The sequence below is a fragment of the Meles meles genome, chromosome 4 (genome assembly GCF_922984935.1).
Source record: "Meles meles chromosome 4, mMelMel3.1 paternal haplotype, whole genome shotgun sequence".
Taxonomy (NCBI): domain Eukaryota; kingdom Metazoa; phylum Chordata; class Mammalia; order Carnivora; family Mustelidae; genus Meles; species Meles meles.
In genome coordinates, this window is record NC_060069.1 from 132511091 (window position 1) to 132531756 (window position 20666).

The window sequence follows — 20666 nt, forward strand, 5'->3', positions numbered from 1 at the left end:
TTCAGCTCAGGTCATGATCTCGGGGTTCTGGGATCGAGTCCCACATCGGGCTCTCTGCTCAGCAGAGAGCCTGCTTCCCTTCCTCTCTCTCTGCCTGCCTCTCTTGTGATTTCTCTCTGTCAAATAAATAAATCTTTAAAAAAAAAAAATTAAGGCAACCAGCCCATATATGCCATTAATTTTTGGTAAAAGACATCCAGCCCTTTTTAATGTGAAATGTGTATGTGTTAAATACATATGCATCCTGGAGCTTACTTCTGTTTGCATAGATGAGAGCATTGCATACTTTTATTTTCTACTAACGAGAACATTTTCACTCAAGAGTATTTCTTTCATTAATTTTTTAAAAAAAATATTTAAGAGAGAGTGAGCAGGGGGAAGGGCAGAGTGAGAGCGAGAGGGACAGAATCTCAAGCAGACGCCCCACTGAGCACTGAGCTGAGGGGATGCGGGGCTGGATCCCATGACCCTGAGGTCATAACCTGAGCCAAAATCAAGAGTTGGTTTTTTAACCAACTGAGGTGCCAGGCGCCCCTCTTGCATTAACTTTATGTTTAACTTTGTTAAGGGAAAATTTCAAAGTTAATATTCTTCATGAAACTGTGTAAATAGTTTTTCTTTCTAAAAAGATTTTATTTATTTATTCATGAAAGACACAGAGAGGGAGAAGCAGGCTCCCCAAGGAGCAGGGAGCCTGATATGGGGCTTGATCCTAGGACCTCGGGATCATGACCGAGCTGAAGGCAGACATTTAACTAACTGAGCCATCCAGGCACCAGGTAAATAGTTTTTCTTTTAATGTTTCCTACTAAGATGTCTTTATCAATATATACATTTATCTATTTTAATTTTTTTTTTAAAGATTTTATTTATTTATTTGACACAGAGAGATCACAAGTAGGCAGAGAGGCAGGCAGAGAGAGAGAGGAGGAAACAGGCTTCCTGGCGAGCAGAGAGCCTGATGCGGGACTCGATCCCAGGATCCTGAGATCATGACCTGAGCTGAAGGCAGTGGCTTAAACCACTGAGCCACCCAGGTGCCCCCTACATTTATCTATTTTAAGCAAAATGTGAATCAAAGAAAATTGGAAAAGCTATCATTTATATTGAAATTTTTTTCTTTCCCCAAAGACTCATATATTTCATGGGAAATGAAGAAAAAAACCAAACAAACAAAAACAAAAGGAATTTCTTATGAAACCCCAAGCAGTTAAAAACGACGTTATACTTAATAACATTTGTTTTAGTATATATGTTAATTGTATGTATAAATTTTAAATCTGTGTAAAAATGAAATTTGGGAGATATGCCAGTAAGAAGGGAAAAAGAAAACATGAAAGATCGTACCCCCAAATATGAAACCACCATCAGTTTTCTCTATCAAATCCTCAAAAACCACCTGCTTGGTGTTCTGAAAGTCCTTCCATAAAAGCAAAGTTGGAGGAAGGCACAGTTTTTGAAAAAACTGCTTAGAAACAGATGAAAATATTGACTTATCTCTCATGTAATGTTTTCTGGCATTATTTAATAGATAAGTGAAGTCACTGAATCACATTTGGAGTTAGAGAGCTGGATTACAGACTTCTTAATGGGTATTCCAGGTTATTATAATAGCTGTTAACACACACCTGCATTTTACATAGACTGAAGATTTTGGCTGGTCTTCAAAATTCCCTTTTATAGAGAAAACTGTAGTGGTTTACCAAGACCAAGTCTATTTGGCATGAATTACTTTGCATGAGAGTGGGTTGATACACCAGCTGTGGCTACAAGAAGGAATACCAACTTTTGTTGGAAGGCTGAAAAAAACTAGCTTTACAGAGAATGTCATAACTTGATTGTGGGAGACACTGTTTTTGTTCAGTAAAACACCATAGCAAGTCAATTCGAATTGGAAAAGTGAGTACCTGGGAGCACTGGTTGGAAAGAGATGATAAAATGGATAAAATAAAAAATTAGTGGTACTTCTTTATGACCAACAGCAGAAAAGGGAAGACAAGAGGAGAAAGGTAAAGAAGCATTACGAAGAGTTACGTTAAATTATTTGAATGTTGTACTACTGTCAAGTTTTCCATAAAGTTTGTTGCAAATCCAAAAGCATTTTTGTATGTGTGCTATTTTGTGTGTGTATAAATCACAAAAGTGAACACAGAGTTTCTTGATTTAGGCATTACAGTGGGTGCAGGGAGAGGAAATGACCTGTGTACTAAACCAGTTAAGCCTAAATGTAGAAAAAGATACAACTAGGAAAAAAATACAAGTTAGTTTTCCTCTTAAAATACCCCCATTTTCCAGAAGATCTTGGGAGGTATTCAGAGACTTGCACTGAACTTAGGTGGCGTTCCAAGAAACTGTGGTTGGACAACATTCAACAGCTATTAAAGAACTCACAGAATAAAACAAAATACTTCCTCCTCACTAGCGAGCTGGAGCAGCAGGCGAATTCTCTTCCAGTCATTTTCTCTCTCTCTCTTCCTCTCCTTCCCACTCTCTTTCCCTCTCCTACTCTCTCCTTGTGATCCTCTAAAAAGCGTGTTCTAGTATCTCACACTAAAAGCAAACCCAAGGGTGCCTGGGTGGCTCAGCCATTAAGGGTCTGGCTTCAGCTCCGGTCATGATCCTGGGGTCTTGGGATCGAGTCCCGTGTGGGGCTCCCTGCTCTGTGGGAAACCTGCTTTGCTCTCTCCCACTCCTGCTTGTGTTCTCTCTCTTGTTGTCTCTGTCAAATAAATAAAATCTTTAAAACAAACCAACCCCCAAAATTAAAAATATAAAAATCATATCTTCTTCACTTCCAGTCTTCCTTCAGAATACCAAATTGTTATTACATTTTTGATATCAGATTTTTTTTATGTTTCTTTTCAGAGAACTGCTTTCTAAGGTGTTAGGTATGCCTGTGGTCTCACCTCCTATTCACTCACCACTCCTAAGCCCATGCTAGCTCCTGTCATAGTCGTTCTGCTGAAATGGCTCTCATCAGTGTCCTTAGCAATCTTCCTGTGGTCCAACCCAACAGACATTTTTCTGTCTTTAATCACAGGCATTTGCTCGGTGGTATTGACACAGTTCACAACTCCCACCTCATATGGATCTATACTCCGGTTAGGTGATCCTCACTATATCAGACCTTTAATACTCAGGGGTTCAAAGTCCTTTCTTCCTGTTTCATCCCTGAGCACTTGGATGTTACATGGCCTCCGAAACTTGTCCGAAAGAAAACGTGTTTCTCCCCTGCTCCACACCCAGCCCCCCCACCTCCACGTCTTCCCCATCTCAAGGTAGTTTGTAAAAACAACCAAACCTCGAAGTACCTCAACAACCAAACCTCGAAGTACCTCCCAACTCTTTCTTCTGAAAAATTTCAAAACGGCAGAACTGTTCCAAGAATAATAAAATAGAGAATGGTTACTCTGTATTCCCAACAGTTACTTTCTATTAATATTCCTTTTCATTTTGACTGAACCACTTGAAAATCAGTTGCAATCATCACACTGTGCCTCTAAATACCATGAACAAGAATGAAAATATTTGCCCACAAAAATGCACGGAACTTACCCATTGCTATGATAATATTAATTAATGTAAAGTTCATATCAAAATGTCCTTAAATGATCCCAAGCTGTCCTTTGTAACTCTTTCTTTGTTTTAAAAAACTAAGGTTGAATTTTTATGCTGTAACAAGCACCCATTGTAAATAGACAATTTGATGCCTTCTGTTAGTTTCTTAGAGGTGGGCCACCATCTCTGCATTCCAGTTTTATTCACTTATTTAAAAGATTTGATTTATTTATATGAAAGAGTGAGAGCATAAGCAGAGGGAGGGGCAGAGAGAGAAGCAGGCTCCTCCCTGAGCAGGGAGTCCCATGCAGGGATTGATCCCAGGACCCTGGGATCATGACCTGGGCCGAAGGTAGACACTTTGCCGACTGAGGCAACCAGGTGCCTCCATGTTCCAGTTTTTTGAACATTTCTATCACCTTAGAAAATGACCTCATCTTTGTTTGCATTCAGTTCCTGTTCCCACCCCAGCACCAAACCACCCTTAATCTGATTTCAGTCTTCATATATTTGCTTTTCTTTGTATATTTGGTTTCATTGAAATGAAATCATAAGCTATGCAATCTTTTGTGTCTGGCTTTTTTCACTTAGCATAATGCTTTTGAGATACATCTATGTTGTTACATGAACCATTAGTTTATTAACTCTTATTGCTGGGTTATATTCCATTGCATGAAGGTACAGTCTCACTAGGAGTCCACTTTCCCCACATCCTCATGAATTCTTGTTCTTCTGAATATAGCAGTTGGAGTGGGTATCTAGCTGTATCTTATTATGATTTCAATTTTTACTTCCCTAAAGTCTTACTGTATTGGGCATCTTTTTGTGATTATCAGCTCTTCATATATATCCTTTGGTGAGATGTATATTCAAATATTTTGCTCATTTTAAATTGAGTTTTACATTTTAATATTATTAAATGATAAAACTGCCTTGTATTTTGTCTACAAGTCTCTAATCAGATATATGTGACTTCACATATTTTTCTCAACCTGTGGCTTGTGCTTATTTTCTTGATTTTGATGAAGTTCATATTTTCTATTTTTTACTTTATAAATCATGCTTTTGGTGTCATGTCTAAGAAATCTTTGCCTAACACAAAGTCATAGAATATTCACCTAAATTTTCATCTAAAAGTTCTGTTGTTTTACCTCTTACATATGTCAGTTATACACTTTGAATTAATATTTATGCATGGTGTGAGGTGAGGGAAAATTAGCTTAGATTCATCCCACACCATGCATAAATACTAAATCGCTTTGAAAAAGAACAAATTTGGGGAATCTGGGTGACTCAGTTGGTTAAGCGACTGCCTTTAGCTCAGGTCATGATTCCAGAGTCCTGGGATTCAGCCCTGCATCGGGCTCCCTGCTCAGCAGGTAGCCTGCTACTCTTTCTCCCACTCCCCTGCTTGTGTTCCATCTCTTGCTGTATCTCTCTATGTCAAATAAATAAGTAAAATCTTAAAAACAAAAACAAAAAAACCCCAAACAAACAAACAAACAAAAAAACCAGAACAGATTTGGAAAACAAACAAAAAAAAAATGATGCTTGGAGAATTCAATTTTTTAAATAGTCCTTTCTGCATTTAATTGCTCTCTGTTGAAATGAATTCATCACAGATGTTTTTATTCCTGGTCCCTAAATTCTGTTCTGCTGACCTTCATGTCTGTCTTTATGCGAGTATCACACAGTGTTGATTGGTATAGCTTTATAGTAAGTTTTGAAAGTTGATTGTGTTTGACCTTCACACTTGTTCTTCAAAATTACTTCTTCTAAAATTGTATGCATTTCATAAAAATTGTCTAGTCAGTTTATCAATTTTTATAAAAGACATTTGTTGATATTTTGCTAGAGATTGCATTGAATTTATTAATTTGGTGAGAATTTCCATCTTAGCAATGTTGAGAAAGTCTGCATTTATTCAGACTTCCAGTAATTTCTCTCAATCATGTTTTGTAGATTTCGGTGTCAGATCTTATATTTCTCTTGCTAAAATTACTTCAAATAATAAGTTTATATTATAGTTAAATAACAAAGTTTATATTATTCTCGATGTGCATTCTATGGGTTTGGACAAAATATAATATATATATATCCATTATTATAATATAAAATATTTCCACTGCCCTAAAAATCCTCTGTACTCTATCTTTTCGTTTCTCCTGTTCCCCTCAACTCCGGAACTTCTAATCCTTTCACTGTCTCCATAATTTTGTCTTTTCCAGGATGTTAGATAGTTGAAATCATAGAGTATGTAATCTTTTTGGATTGACCTCTTTTTTTTTTTTTTTTTAAAGATTTTATTTATTTACTTGACAGAGAGCTCACAAGGAGGTAGAGAGGCAGGCGGAGAGAGAGGGGGAAGCAGGCTCCCTGCTAAGCAGGGAGCCTGATGTGGGGCTTGATCCCAGGACCCTGAGACCATGACCTGAGCTGAAGGCAGAGGCTTAACCCACTGAGCCACCCAGGTGCCCCTGGATTGACCTCTTTGAAGTGTTTAAGTTTCCTTCATTTTTTTAAAAGACTTTTTAGCATTGAATATTTCTTTTTAGCGTTGAATATATTTCATTGTCTAGGTGGACCACAGATTATTTATCCATTCACCGACTGAAGGACATGTTGGTGACTTCCAAGTTTTGGCAGTTATGAATAAACCAGCTATAAACATTCATTATGTAGGTTTTTGTGTAAACATAAGTTTTCAGCTCCTTTGGGTAAATACGAAGGACCATGAAGGATTGTATGGTAAGAGTATGTTTTGTTTTGTAAGAAATTGCTAAATTATCTTCCAAAGTGGCTGTACCATTTTTCATTCCCACCAGCAATGAATGAGTGTTCCTGTTGGCTTTACATCTTTGCCAGCATTTGGTGTTGCCATTAATTTTATTTTTTAGTCTGGAGTCTTAGCAGTAGCCTCTATATCTGCAAATTTGCATAGGTAACCAGTGTTTAGTTTGGGGTTGAACTCCGACACTTTGAGCCAGTTAGCCCTCCACCTTCTGCCAATGAATCTGTGTAGGTCGGAGAACATAGTTTTCTAGACTCAGCCCTGTTTTCCATATACGTGTGAAGATTGCGAGTTATTCAGGATTGTATAGAGAGTTTGGGCCTTTCAGGTCTCCTCTGTGTAGGTACACTGCCTTACAGTCAGCCAGGGATGAGTGGAGAGCTTATCCAGCTCCTCCATTGTGCTTTTCATTTTCTAGATCTCTATCTGGAGAGAAATTCAGGTTTATGCAGTGGTCTCCTGCTGACCTCAGCTGATCCCAAAACCTTCAGCTTGCAGAGCTTATGTGCTGTTCGCATTTGTTTACCACTAAGTGTTCTTCTTTTACTGACAAGTTTTCTTGATTTTTTTCCCCTCTGGCACAAGTCAGCCCAGCCCCCAGAGCTCATCCCGCCCTGGTGGAACTCCAGCACTGTCTGAGCTGGGGGTGGCCAGAAGGGATGGCAGCAACCCCAGGCAAGAAAACCGCAGGTTCCCTCTATTCTTTCTCAAAGTTTAGACATTTTTCATAAATAAATATTTCTCAGTTATTTTGGGGTAATTTTCAGAATCCAGAAATGGTGGTTTTGGTAACTGAATCAAGTTATGGGCTTTTTGTGGGAGAAAATTTGCCCACTTCTTATAATTGCTGCAAATCCCATTCCTTCTGCTTTTTGATCTAGTGTTCAAGGGATGACTGCTGATCATGTGTCTGTAGTCTTCTTTGATCTCTGACCGTCATCTGAGCATCCCACCATTTTTTATCCTTTTGGACAATAGTATGTTGAATAAAGTGTAATTTTGATTCTCCCCCTTTCGTTTTATTCATTCATCAAATATCTTTCATTTTCAATCCATTCATCCATTATCTTTTAGATTTATCCTCTCCTGGCCCCCACCCCCACCCCAGCCATCACAGGTCCCGATTCTATCCACTTCTATTCGTTCTTATTGTCTCCACAGTAATCCAACTCACTGTAATTTCTTTCCTGGGTCCCTGTAATGACATGTCTCCCTGTTTCTGCTTATTCGATCCCAGAATCTATTCTCAGAACAACAGAGCGATTTTTTTGAATCTTGCAATATTTGCTGTATTTAAACAAATTTTTAGAAGGCAAAATATTTTTTATCATCTTAATTATTTTTAAGTGTGCAATTCAGTTCTGTAATGTGTATTAACATTTTTGTGATACACGTCTTCAAAGTGACTTTTACATCATAAAGCATGTCCTATCATTTCCCTTCTTAATATTATTTTTATTTGGGGTCGGGGGGATTGTTGTACTACTTTTATTTTTTCTACTCTTAGAATAAAATCCAAACATATCACCATGGCTTGCAAGGCCAGTTCTTGATCTGTTTAGACTGCTATAACAAAATACCACAGACTGGGAGACAAGAACAACAGAAATTTATTTCTCACTTTTCTGGAGGCTAGAAGCCCAAGATCAAGATGCCAGCATGGTGAGGTGAGGGTCCTCCTCTGGGTTCAAACTTCCTTATATTTTCACATGGCAGCAGGAGTTGAAAGCTTTCTCTTGGGTCTCTGTTATAAGGGCAGTAATCCCTTTCATGAGACCCTTTTTTTTTTTCATGATACTTATTATAACTGGTAATTATATTTTCTGTTTTTTTACTTATTTATTATTACCTCCTCTAATCAGTGCACTCTGTGAAGGAAAAAATCTGTTTTACTCACCGCTGAATATCCAGTCTCTTAATAACGCTTAGCGTACAGCAGTAGCCTCCTACTCCCCAATCCCATTAGAAGAATGGGAAGAAATCCGAGAGGGAGATGAACCATGAGAGACTCTGTGGAATCCAGGAAACAAACTGAGGGCTACAGAATGGAGGGGGGTGGGTATTAAGGAGGGCACATACGGTGATGAGCCCTGGGTGTTATACGCAACTAATGAATTTTTGAACAGTACATCAAAATCTAATGTTGGCTAACTGAACATAATAATACAAAAAAGATTACTGAAAGAGAAAAAATACTATTCTCCTCAAACTCCATTCTTAAAAAATATTAAATGAGGAGACTGACAAATATGCTACAATTAGTAACTTAAATAAGTATGAAGATAATTTTTTGGGTATTTTTCCCTGTTTTTCAGTAGCATGAACATTAGTTATTAAAGTGGTTTCAAGTGTTCATTTTGTATAAATAAGGTATTAAACCAGAATGGTTTAATAAAGAGAACTTCAAATAAGAAAGCAGAAGTGTGGACCTAGCTTTCTCTCTTATTTGAACAAGTTGTATAATTTAAAGTTCAAATTATGCATTTAAAAATGGAGATAATATAGGCCTTGCAACCTGGGAACATTGTTTTAAACTAGAGAGACTCATAAAACAGATATCATTTCCACAAATAAAATACATTTATTTTACGTGTTGTCTGTGAAAAAGGACTATTTAACAGTATTCATCCTGTGATAAACCAAATCGTAAGAGCTATGTCTCTGCGAGTCTGCATTCGTAGTGATTCTGTCATTTTCTTTGAGGGAATTATCAGCATTTTAATCAGTTAATCTCTTGTCTCTTGAAAAACTTTACCTCTCGACTTTTTTTTAAATCTTGGCTTCTAAGAAGAAAAAATATGAAGCTGCAACTTAGTGACTACTAATTCATTTAACCTATAAATCAGCAGAAACAGAAAAATAATACTCATCATTTCTAGAGCATACAACTTCCATAAATAAAAATTTCATTTTCTGGCACTGACAACCTGAGTTTCCACCATGCTAGCGAGTCCTCAGCATGTCACTTGCTCTTTATGACTAGAGTAAATATTAAAGCCCACACACTTGATAGATCCACAGCCCCCTCTTTTCCTCTCAGCTTTTGAAATGAAATAAGAGTTCAATAAAATCGTGCCCTACAAGTCTTTTGTTCAGATACATACAGTATATCTTTCGATATGTACAGCATATTCCTTTCTTCCAAATGTTTTATTTCCTTGGTGCTTGTGGTTGGTGAAAAAGCAAAAAGCTCAAGTGCCGACATATTTTCAGAGGGATTCAGAGTATATAAAGTGTATTGGACACCACTATCAACAATAGCATTTAATCTGGTTGGAATTTTCTTTTCTTTGTCTTTTATCTATTTTTTTCTCCTTTTCATTGTCACATCTAGGAAAGGACCAAATAGGGTCTGAAAACATTCAGGTCCTTTTTACCAGGAGACAGAATTGAAGTCTAAAAGATACTTAGTATTGGAGATTTAATTCCAAGCAGTCCTTCTTCTGAAATTTGAACTTGGATCCCATCCAGGTTTTTCCTTGTCTCCTTTAAAGTCACATTATATATTGTAGTAGCAGCCATGCCAATTAACACATTCCTATATGTTCAGGGCATTCAACAAAGCCTGCAAAGATAAAGTGGTAAAGATGTTCCCTTTTCTTTTTCTTACATTTACTTTTTGTTCAATTTTTCAGTCCATTTTGCTCAGGAGGAAAAAGCTAGATTTACTTGTAATCAGCAAGGATCCCTGTATTCATAATGTAGTGAAACAGAAAACTGGTGTTAATTTCAGGAAAGGAAAAGAAACTTGATAGGGCAATGGTGGATGAATCACCGGGACTCTTCCTGTTATAGAAGACAGAAACTCAAATCAGTGAACGTGAAATAGTCTTACTGATACATCTAATTTGGTAGTTGAGAAATTGTCTGACTTTGGACAGGCTTAGCTCCAAGAACCCAAAGAAGGTTATCTTTTCGTGCTTCATCTCTTCATCTGGCTTCTCTTGGTCCCTTGGTGTCTATTTTTCCTACTGCAGACAAACATGCACGATATGGTAGAGAAAGCTGGCTACCTGGGGTCATCTTGACATCATCTATTTATTCTATGATCAAAAAAAAAGAAAGAAGAAAGCTTTTCATCATTAAGTCACTCATACTGAAACTCTTTAGTGCATATTCAGTATGTACCAGACCTCTCATGAAGATTACATTCTGCTTGGAGGTGGCGGGGGGCAGAAAATAAACTACAGTATAACAAGTATAGATAGCTATGGGCCCCAAACCCATTCTTCTTTCTGTGGCAAAATAACTTCAGCTACTACCAGATGATCTTTGAGGAGCCTTCCAATCAAGAGGTATTATTTGATGTTTATGTCTTATGTTATAAATCCCCAGCCATTAATGGCTTTGAAGATAAAGTGGGACCCTGTGCCAAAAACATGGACAGCTTCTAAAAGCTGAAAAAAAGCGAAAGATTCTCCCCTGGTGTCTTCAGGAACAACAAGGAATGCAGCCTTGTTGGCATCTTGACTTTAGCTTAGTCATATCCATGTAAGATTTCTCATCTACAGAACCAGAAGCTAGTAAAATTTGTGCTTTAAGCCACTAAGCTTGGGGTAATTTCTTTCAGCAACAGCAGCAGGAAACTGATTTACCTTCTACGGGCTACCATTGCTGGTAGCATGTGCTTCTCCATTAACTCCTGTGTTCTTGTTCCTTCTCCTGTCTTCTTTCCATCGTTTCCTTCTCTCTCTCATGGAAATGGTTCTTTTCCATGGCGACCTAGCCACCACAATTCTACTCTGCCCTTCTGTACACTGAATTTGTGGTCCTAAGGGGAAGTATTTCTTACCAATCTTAGACACATCATTTGAGGATTAATGCTGAACATTAGCTGTTTAAAAAATGTTTCTTTCTTGTTTCTGCTTCTAGACATAATATTCTGATTATGTCTCTAGGATGAGAGCCTTCTGTTTTCCTGTGGCTTAAAAAGAAAGAAAGTTATGTTCTAGATATTGTCTAACATCCTTCATTCAAGAAGTAATTATCAAGAGCCCTTCTGTTATGTACTGCTACGTGAAAATGCATAAGAAATAGTATCTAGATTGTAGAACTGATAGAACATACCCTCTTTCTCTAACATATAAACCTGACAGGTTTTAATAAACAAAATCTAGGCAGTAGTATATATGTTTTGAAGGCATTTGTTAGACATAGTTGTTACTTAGTAAGTGTTTAATAAAAGTAATACAACAGTGATTTCCCTATTGCACCAATTTGTTTGGGACTATCTACACAAATTAAATTCTGATTTCATGGTATCCTTTAAAGAAACAAACATAGTCTTCTTGGCTTCCCTGCATTGAAAGAAAAATCAATATAAAGAAATGATTTCATTCTTTCTCTTGCATCACAGTTGCCCTGAAATTATTTACATATTATAAAATCTCATGTGCACTGCTTTTAAATCCTAGTAAAGCAAGTATTACATTATTGTTTTGTTATAAATTCCAGAAGCCTGTTTTTTAATTTTGTTCTTGCTATGCATAATGAAAGACAAATAAATCTCTAAGTGATCAAGCAAAGGGGACATTTTGGAGCATGTACTGTCCATTTATTCACAACCCACCCTCCCTACCCCCTGGATGCCTAAAAGCAAGCATTATTTGAGGCTTGTTTTAAATCAGCTTTACTATAAAACATTCGGCTCCTGCCTGTGTTTCAAAGCAGTTCTTTGAACAGCTTGAAATCATTAGGGAGGGAGGGGTGGCAAAAAGTGGAGCTTCAAAGACCTTGTCCAGCTGAAACAATACACCACGCTCAGAGCTAACAAATCAACAGGGAAGATGCTGCAAGCAAGGTCAAAGCTTACAATAAGGTCATTTACTTTTTCAAGGTTGTAGAGACCCATTTGCTGGCCTGCAACAATGATTCAACCAGGCATAACTAGGAGAAAAATTAATAATTTGAAATATCATTTGCCCTGAAGATGTCACTTATGGTTCAGTTAAATAAGAAAATGTCAAGGAAAAAATGGAGTGATTTGATTGTCTGATGAGTGTTGAGTCTTGCCTGCAATCAACTCCATTCAGGCTCTGAACTTTAAAGCCTTGAATGGGGCTGATTGCAGTCTTAGTACAAAACATCCTTTTCCTATTACTTAATTAACAACATAAATATATATTTTCCCAAGTTGGCATTTGTAAGTGCAATAAGAAAATTGCTCTACTTGACCAGTGTCCATTTTTTTTGAGAAATTTGATAATGTTTCTCCTCCAAAATCCTGCCTGTGCTTTGGCAAGCTATGAACAGCCATTATGTACATGGGCTCTGATATCAGCTGCCTGAGTCAACCTATCAAATTTGATGCAAACAGTGTAATTTTGGCCAATTAGTCTGGGAATATCTCCTTTTCCTTTTCTGTAAAGTGGAGCCAGCATTGACCACTATCTAACGACCTCTTAGTTGTGCAGATTAACTTTTACAGTACTTGTAAAATGGTTGGAAAGGTACTGTCACATAATCGATGCTCATTAAATACTAGGATTTGTATTAGTTAGCGTTTTTCACAGAAACAGAACCCATAGGATGTGCGTATGTACATAGAGAGATTTTTTTTGAGGACTTAGTTCACAAAGTTGGGAAGGCTTCGTAAGTCCAGTCTGTAGGGTAAGTTGACAAACCGGAGACCCGGGGAAGAGTTGCAGTTCAAATCCAAAAGCAGTCTACCCCAGCAGAATTCTTTTTTGCTTAGGGACATTGAGTCTTTGTTCTATTAAGGCCTTCAACTGTTTGTATGAGGTCTTTCCTCCACACACACATTATGGAGAGTACAATGGTCTGAGTATTTGTGTCCTCCCAAAATTCATATGTGGAAATCTGAATCCCTAATGGAGTGGTATTACAAAGTGGGCCTTTTGGGAGGTGATTAGGTCTCAAGGGTGGAGCCCTCATCAATGGGAACAGTGCCCTTCTAAGAAGAGACTTGAGAACAAGTTTCCTTGCTCTGCTCTCTACCATGTGAGGATAGGAGAGGTTGGCAGTCCACAACCCAGAAGAGGGCCTTCACCAGAACCCCATTATCTTGGCAGCTGATCTTGGACTTCTAGCCTCCAGAATTGTGAGAATATATTTCTGTTGGTTATAAGCCACCTAGTCTATGGTATTCTGTTATAACCCCCTGAAATGACTGAAACAGAAGATAATCTGATTTACTCAAAGTCCACTGATTTCAATATCAATTTTCTCTAAAAAAACGCCATCAGAGAAATGTATGACCAAATATCTGAGAACCATGGCCCAGAAAAATTGACATATAAGATGAACTATCACACTGTTACTATCAGTACATAATCTCATTCTCAATATATAATCTCATTCTGGATAACAGAATGGGGGAAAAGGAAGGCTTTTCACAGAGGACCTGTATCTGTGCCCATGTCCCACTTGAACGAGCCTTAGCCCTCAGTCATGGGAGTCTGAGCAGGAGAAAGGTCAGCTTGAATGTAATGTGTTTCATAACTTTCAAAACCACCTTGGTGTAAAATAGACAGTTCTAAGTATAATATACCCAATGATAATAAGGCTTTATTGCTGTCAAGTCAAACTTCCATGATATTTTCCCACCCTTTCTATTAGATCAAAATTTCTTGCCAGTCTTCCTTTCATAAATGGTAAGGGCATTCGGGCAGAATTATTTCTGAAAACGTGTTTTTGAAATGTATGTTTTCTTTTCTTTCTTTCTTTTTGTTTTTTAAATATTTGACAGACAGATCACAAGTAGGCAGAGAGTCTGGCAGAGAGGAAGGGAAGCAGGCTCCCCGCTGAGCAGAGAGCCTTATGTGGGGCTCGATCCCAGACCCTGGGATCATGACCTAAGCTGAAGGCAGAGGCTTTAACCCACCAAGCCACCCAGGTGCCTCTGAAATGTGTGTTTTCTAAAAAGGAGTGGAGAGGGCCTTAAATTTCTTCTTTATTTTGTTTCATTTGTTTCTTTTTAAAAATGTTTGTTTGAATGTAGTTGACGTACGTCACTTTTAGGTATACAACATAGTGATTCAGTGAGTCTGCATTACGCTGTGCTCAGCGCAAATGGAGCCACCATCTGTCACTGTGCAATGCTATTACAGTACCATTGACTCTATTCCTTATGCTGTGCCTTTTATTCCCATGGCTTACACAGTCCATATCCGGAATCCTCTCTCTCCCACTCCTCTCTATACCCATCCCACCACTCCTTTCCCTCTGGCAACCATCAGTTCTCTGTATTACAGTATTTGTTTAGATCTCTGTATCTTTAGCATATCAAACCACAGTTGTCTATCAGATGGTTTCACCTGTCTGTAAACATTTCTCTTATGTTTTTTATTTAGAGTGTTTATTTTAATATTTTTTCCCCAAAGAATTAATTTATTTCCATGTCCTCATTGTTAGGTGGCATAGTCAGTAAAATCCTTTGATTCCAGCACAAGCTTTGGGGTAAGGGAGACACTGGCCCACCCTACTCTTCAGGAGACTTAACATTTTAGAGGGCTTCCTTAAAATTTTCTAAATCTCCCTCTTTCCAGTGAGTAGGGCAGCTGGAGAGCAACAGTGCTTTCTGGCCGAAGTATCCTGAGCTGGGACAAGTTGCTGTGTAGGCATTGGTTCCTGTATATGGTTATCAAATGCCATCTTAGGAATTTCAGGAGTAGAGTCTATAGAGATTTTCCAGGGCCCTGTAGCTTGGCCATAGTTCAAGAAGAGTGGCCTAGTGAACAGATTGGTCCCATTGGCTTGAAAGATATTTCTCTACGGAATAGCACATGACTAGACTGTCGTAATGGGGATGACGTGCTGATTTTTTATGAGTCTTTTTTTTTTTTTTTTTTAAATAGAGGTCTCTCCAAAAAAAATTTACCTAGGAGGGGCCCTGTATACAGTGATCCTCAAGATGGTCATCTAAGTATAAACTGGATTATGAAGCGTATTCCTACAGAAATGGGCATTTTCATCCACTCCTGCTGAGAACATATACCGATGCATATTTTGGGGGGAGATAAATTGGCAGTATCTGCCAAAATTTTAAATTCACATCATATGGCCTAGAAATGCAACTTCTAAGAATTTTTTCTTATAGATGCAAAATATGCAAAGATTCATATACATGAATGACTGATTATATGGTATTAATTATGATAGCATGCAGTTGGAAACTATCATTTATAAAAATTACATGAAGTTTTACACACAGACACACACACATATATATTCACTGGGAACAATGAGGCACACATACATGTATGACATAGTAAATGTTTCAGTTCACAGTTCAAATAAATAAAAAAAAATATGTTGTGAAACCTTTGGAATGATATTCAGGAAACTGATTAAGAGGTTACTTCCAGCAACTGTTGGAACTGAACAGTAATGAGACATTTTGTTTCTATTCTTTCATTCTTTAGATAAAGAAAAGTGTTCAAAAAAAATGTAGCACACAAATGGGTTGATCAATCCTGTGTTTCTTAGTTCTGGTATAGGTCTTCTGCTCTGTAGTGAATTAGGCCAGTCCAGGAGACACGAAGCTGGATTTAAACCCTGGCTCTGTCACTTATTAATTGCGTGGCCTTGGATAACTTATGTTAAATTCTCTCCCTCTATAAGATGAGAACAGTAACACCTATCTGAGAGTTTCTGTGAACATGGCATGAAATGTAAAACCAGTGATGTTCCTGTTTAGACCCAGGCTTATTATAGGCACACTCAGAATTTTTTAGCTATTGCTCTTGGCTTCTTATGCCTGGATAACCATCCAAATACTTATGTTACCAGAACTTCTGAATCCAGACTGTGGCAGACTTCTATGCTCACTTATACATTCATCACCACCTTAGATGAAATGCATTTGAGACCAAATACTATCTTCTGTCTTGAAAAACCTTCCCCTCAGCTTTCCTGCCTATTAAAATCTCTGTCATTCTCCTAATAATGCAGACTTAGAACTATGAAATATTTTTGATTTATCCTCCTCCTTCGTATTTTGGAAGGTCATAAGTAATATTGATTGAATATGAATATCCTTTCATTCCAATTCACCTATCATTTATCAAAGGCTTGCTGTGTTTTCAGCTACTATAAGAGACTCTAGGCTACAAACAGGATAAATACAGTGCATTCTAATAACCAGGTCAGTGTTAAGGAGTATAGCCAATTAAACAAATTATGGTGTAATGTAATCAGTGTCTTAATTAAAAAATAAGAGCATATGGTTACTTAGGTGGCAAGTCATTAGTTGCCCTTATAAGGGATAAGAATATTTTGGAGCTAAAGAGGAGAAAAATGGGAGGGGTGTGGTCAATTCTGGAAAAGTGTAGCATGAGTGATATGAGAACTAAAATTTATTAAAGTATCAAATGGAAGGCAAAAATTTGCACTTAAAAAAGTGAATAAGCTGCAAAAAATTAAGAGATCAGGCAATAGATTTTTTTTTCCTCCAAGAAGCATCATGGATCTGGCAGGCTTTGGATGGGTTTGGAATCAAAATGAACTGTGGCAGCATCACTTTATAAATACCTATTCTCTGTCAGAGCCTGCTTAAAGTCATTAATTTCTCAGAACCTCAGTTTGTTCAATGTAAATGGAACATTGGGATGATTAACAGAACTTAGGTATTATTGTAAGAATGAGATGAAACAAATGAAGTGTCTAGCCCCAATAATGCTACACAGAAGACTCAGTAAAACGTTCCCTTATCTTCTTTATTCAGTAATTGAGCAATAAGTAAAAAGAAGTGGGACAATTGCTTAATGGGAGAGGAACAACTGGGGGCACCTTTTTTATTTTGTTTCTTCACAGAATTAAAAAGCTTCCTTGTTGTCAGAGGAACGAATCCAAAGAGAGACGAGCTGTAGGAGAAGAATGGGGGTGTATATTTTAGATCAGTGCAGTTCAGTACAAATAAAGTGAAAGCCACAAATGCAAGCCACCTTGGCAAGAAACTACAGTAAAAATCAAAGAGAAACAGTAACGTTAATTTTGGTAGTATAGTTTAACTCAATATATCCAAAATATTAACATTTCAACATATAATCAATATGAAAATCATTAATGAGATGTTTAAAATTATTTGATATAAAGCACTTAGCAGAGAGCCTGGCATGGAATAGGAGTTCAGTAAATCTAGTTATTGTTATTATAATCTTCTCAAATAAATTATAGCTCTTTCAAAGTCAGTATCACGTTCCTCAAATATCTCTCTTGCACCATTGCTTTGCTAATAGTATACCCACTAATAGTATATGAGCTCCTTCTGGCCTGGATTATTGGAAGAGCTCCCCTCACTCGTGGTCTCCCTGATTGTAGGATGAACTTTTCTCTTATTACCTTTAGATTTGTCTCCCTGTACCCAAATACAATTTTATTAGTCATCTGCTTAAAACTTTCAATAGCTCCCCAGTGCTATAAGAAAGACAATAAATTCCTCGTGTCTTTGATTTATATTGTTTTCTTCTTTATTTTCCCAGGTGTTTTTCCCAACTTCAGTGGGGGGGACTTCTTTTGTGCCCTGCTGTTTTGGGGAAGCCATGTGGCCGGAATGGAAGCAGAGGTGGTTTTAGCAAGACTTCTTGGATTTGTGTATAAACCGCAGGGTCTCAGATTCAGATCATTTTCTTGGAAGTAATATGGAGAGGGGGATTTGAAAACATAAGCAGAGTGTCTTGGAAAAGCAAAGGGGAGAAGGGAGCTCTCGTCTCAAATGAGACAGACTTAACAAATGCAAGAGGAGGGAGAGAATCTGTGAATATTGAGAGGGAGGGTAGTGACCTGGTGTATCATCCCAGCAAGGGCTTGTGGAAGTGCTGAGACCCAGGAGAAGAGTGACTGTAATGTGACTGGGGATGTGCGATCATATGTTTTAAAGTATTTCCTTCGTGTATGGCTTTTCGGATGAGGAATCCTATTTCCACATTTCGGGAATGCAGATGAGGTCCTCCATAAGCTGCATGTTGCCTCTTTTGTTCCACTTTGTATGTTCCAACTCCTCAATGTCTTGTCTTCTGCATTATTTATACTTCATCTTGGTTATACCCACAGAGGCATTACACTATTATAGATAAAGGATGAACTTTGGAGCCAAACCACTGGGGTTCAGAGCCTAATTCTTTCACTTACAAATGATGGATCTTGAGCAAATTATTATGCCCCTTTGGTCAAGCACTTATACTTTCCAGGTCTCCTTTTGCTCCTCTGTAAACTGGAGGTAAACAGTATCTAATAGCATCTACCTGAAAGGGTTGTTGTAAAGATCAGATGTGTTACATGTCAAGTACTTAGAATAGTAACTGACATACTGAAAATGCTATGTAGCCATAGATTATTTATTATTATTTTATGAGTGATTTATTATGATAAAAACAACTATTATTCATTTCCATGCCTGTCCTCCCCATTGGTCTATAATCTGTGTGAGACCAAAGACCAAAGACCCTGGCATTATTACAGAACCTTCCAAAACAAAGCTAAATGATTGCTGAGTGAATAAGTGAATGTTATATTTATATTTATATTTTTATATTTATTTAATATAAAAATATATAAAATATATAATTATATATTTTAATATATAAATAATAAATAATTATATAAAATAATATAAAAATATAAAAATATATATTATATTTATAATATAAATATATTTATATTTATATTCTCTTTGTGTCCCTGGCACAGTCCTTTCTAGAGCCTGACTCAGATCATACCTTCAGAAAAGAGAGCCTTCCATAGTGCCTGGGTGGCTTAGTCAGTTAAGCTCTGCCTTCTGCTCAGGTCATGATCACAGGGTCCTGGGATCGAGCCCCGTGTCAGGTTCTCTGCTTAGTGGAGAGCCTGCTTTTCCCTCTCCCTCTGCCTGCTGCTGCCCCTGCTTGTTCTCTCTCTGTCAAATAAATAAATAAAAATCTTAAAAAAAAAAAAAAAACAAGAATCTTCATCGTCTAGAAGACAAACTTTTGGGGGCAGAGTTCGTTGTGTTCCCATGTGAGGTGCTGGGGATCTGAGGTGCGACATGACGCTGTTAGATGCAAGAGACACCACTGCTTGCCTTCCCTCCAATTACTCACAACTTCTCCTTTCCACCACGCACCTTGTCTTGTTTAATGATCCATCAGCCTCAGTCAGAACTAGGTGCTGTGGTGGGGTGGAGGGTGGGGCAGCAGTAACACAGCCCCAGGCATGGCAACCTTATTCAATAATCCAATTATGATTGCATCATTCCCCCCACCAGGGAATGGATGAGGCGTGGGCCTGTAACTTTTCCCTCCTCTTTCCATTGGACATTCTTGTGTAGTAGTCATCTTATGACCATAACAGCTAACATGCAGAATTCAGCAGAATCATTGGCAGAAACCGCATACCTGATGACATTTTGTTGATCTTTGGAATTGCATAGTCTGGAGATGATTTTAAGACTTCTATTTAGAGGAAAAGATAAATATTCTTTGTTCATGTTCAGTTAGAGGGATTTTTTTTTTTTGACTTGTTTTGTACTGTGCAGGGAAAGTCATTATTAACAGCCCACTGGACCTAAGAGGACAATCTGTTGATCAACCAAGAGATTTTCATGTCATTATAAGGAATTATGAGGTTTCTGGCAAGAAGTTGTTGAAATAACTATATTAAAACTAAAATAATAGCTCTGCAATAATTTTTTTTTTTCCTTAGGGCTGCCTTTTACTGGTTTGTGAGTCAACCATAACTGTTTTTTTGCTTCAGGAAAAGAATTTAGAATATAGAGAACAAAATTGCTGTTTGAAAAAAAGGGCTTTCTTCATACATGTATTTGTTTATTTTACCAGAAGCTAGAATTAAATTAGTTTTGTCATTTTTAATTTAGGTGCAATTTTTTTTCTATGATCAAACTTTCTATTAATTTGATATTGAGCAGTAACTGCAATTCCCTTGTCTAATGTTGAGGATGATGAATCACAAAGTAATAAGATACGTAAAGATACTGCTTTTTAGTAGGCACATATTCTAATGTGCAAATAGTTTTTTTTCCCTAATACTTAATTTGGTGACTTCAGGTTTCATAGAAAACATAGCTTATAAAAATAACATTTTTAAAAAATATCCAAGCATTGGATGTGCCTGGGTGACTCGGTTGGTTAAGCATCTACTCTTTGGCTTGGGTCATTATCTCAGGGTCCTGGGAGTGAGTCCTGTGTTGGTCTCCCTACTCAGCAGGGAGCCTGCTTCTCTCTCTCCCTTTGCCCCCCCCCCCAACTGTTAATGTACTCATGCTCTCTTTCTCTAAATTAATAAAGCTGGTCAGAAGCATTGACCTAATGAATTAATAAGTGGAAGATAGAGTCATTCTTAGATTTATCACATCTGCTTGTCA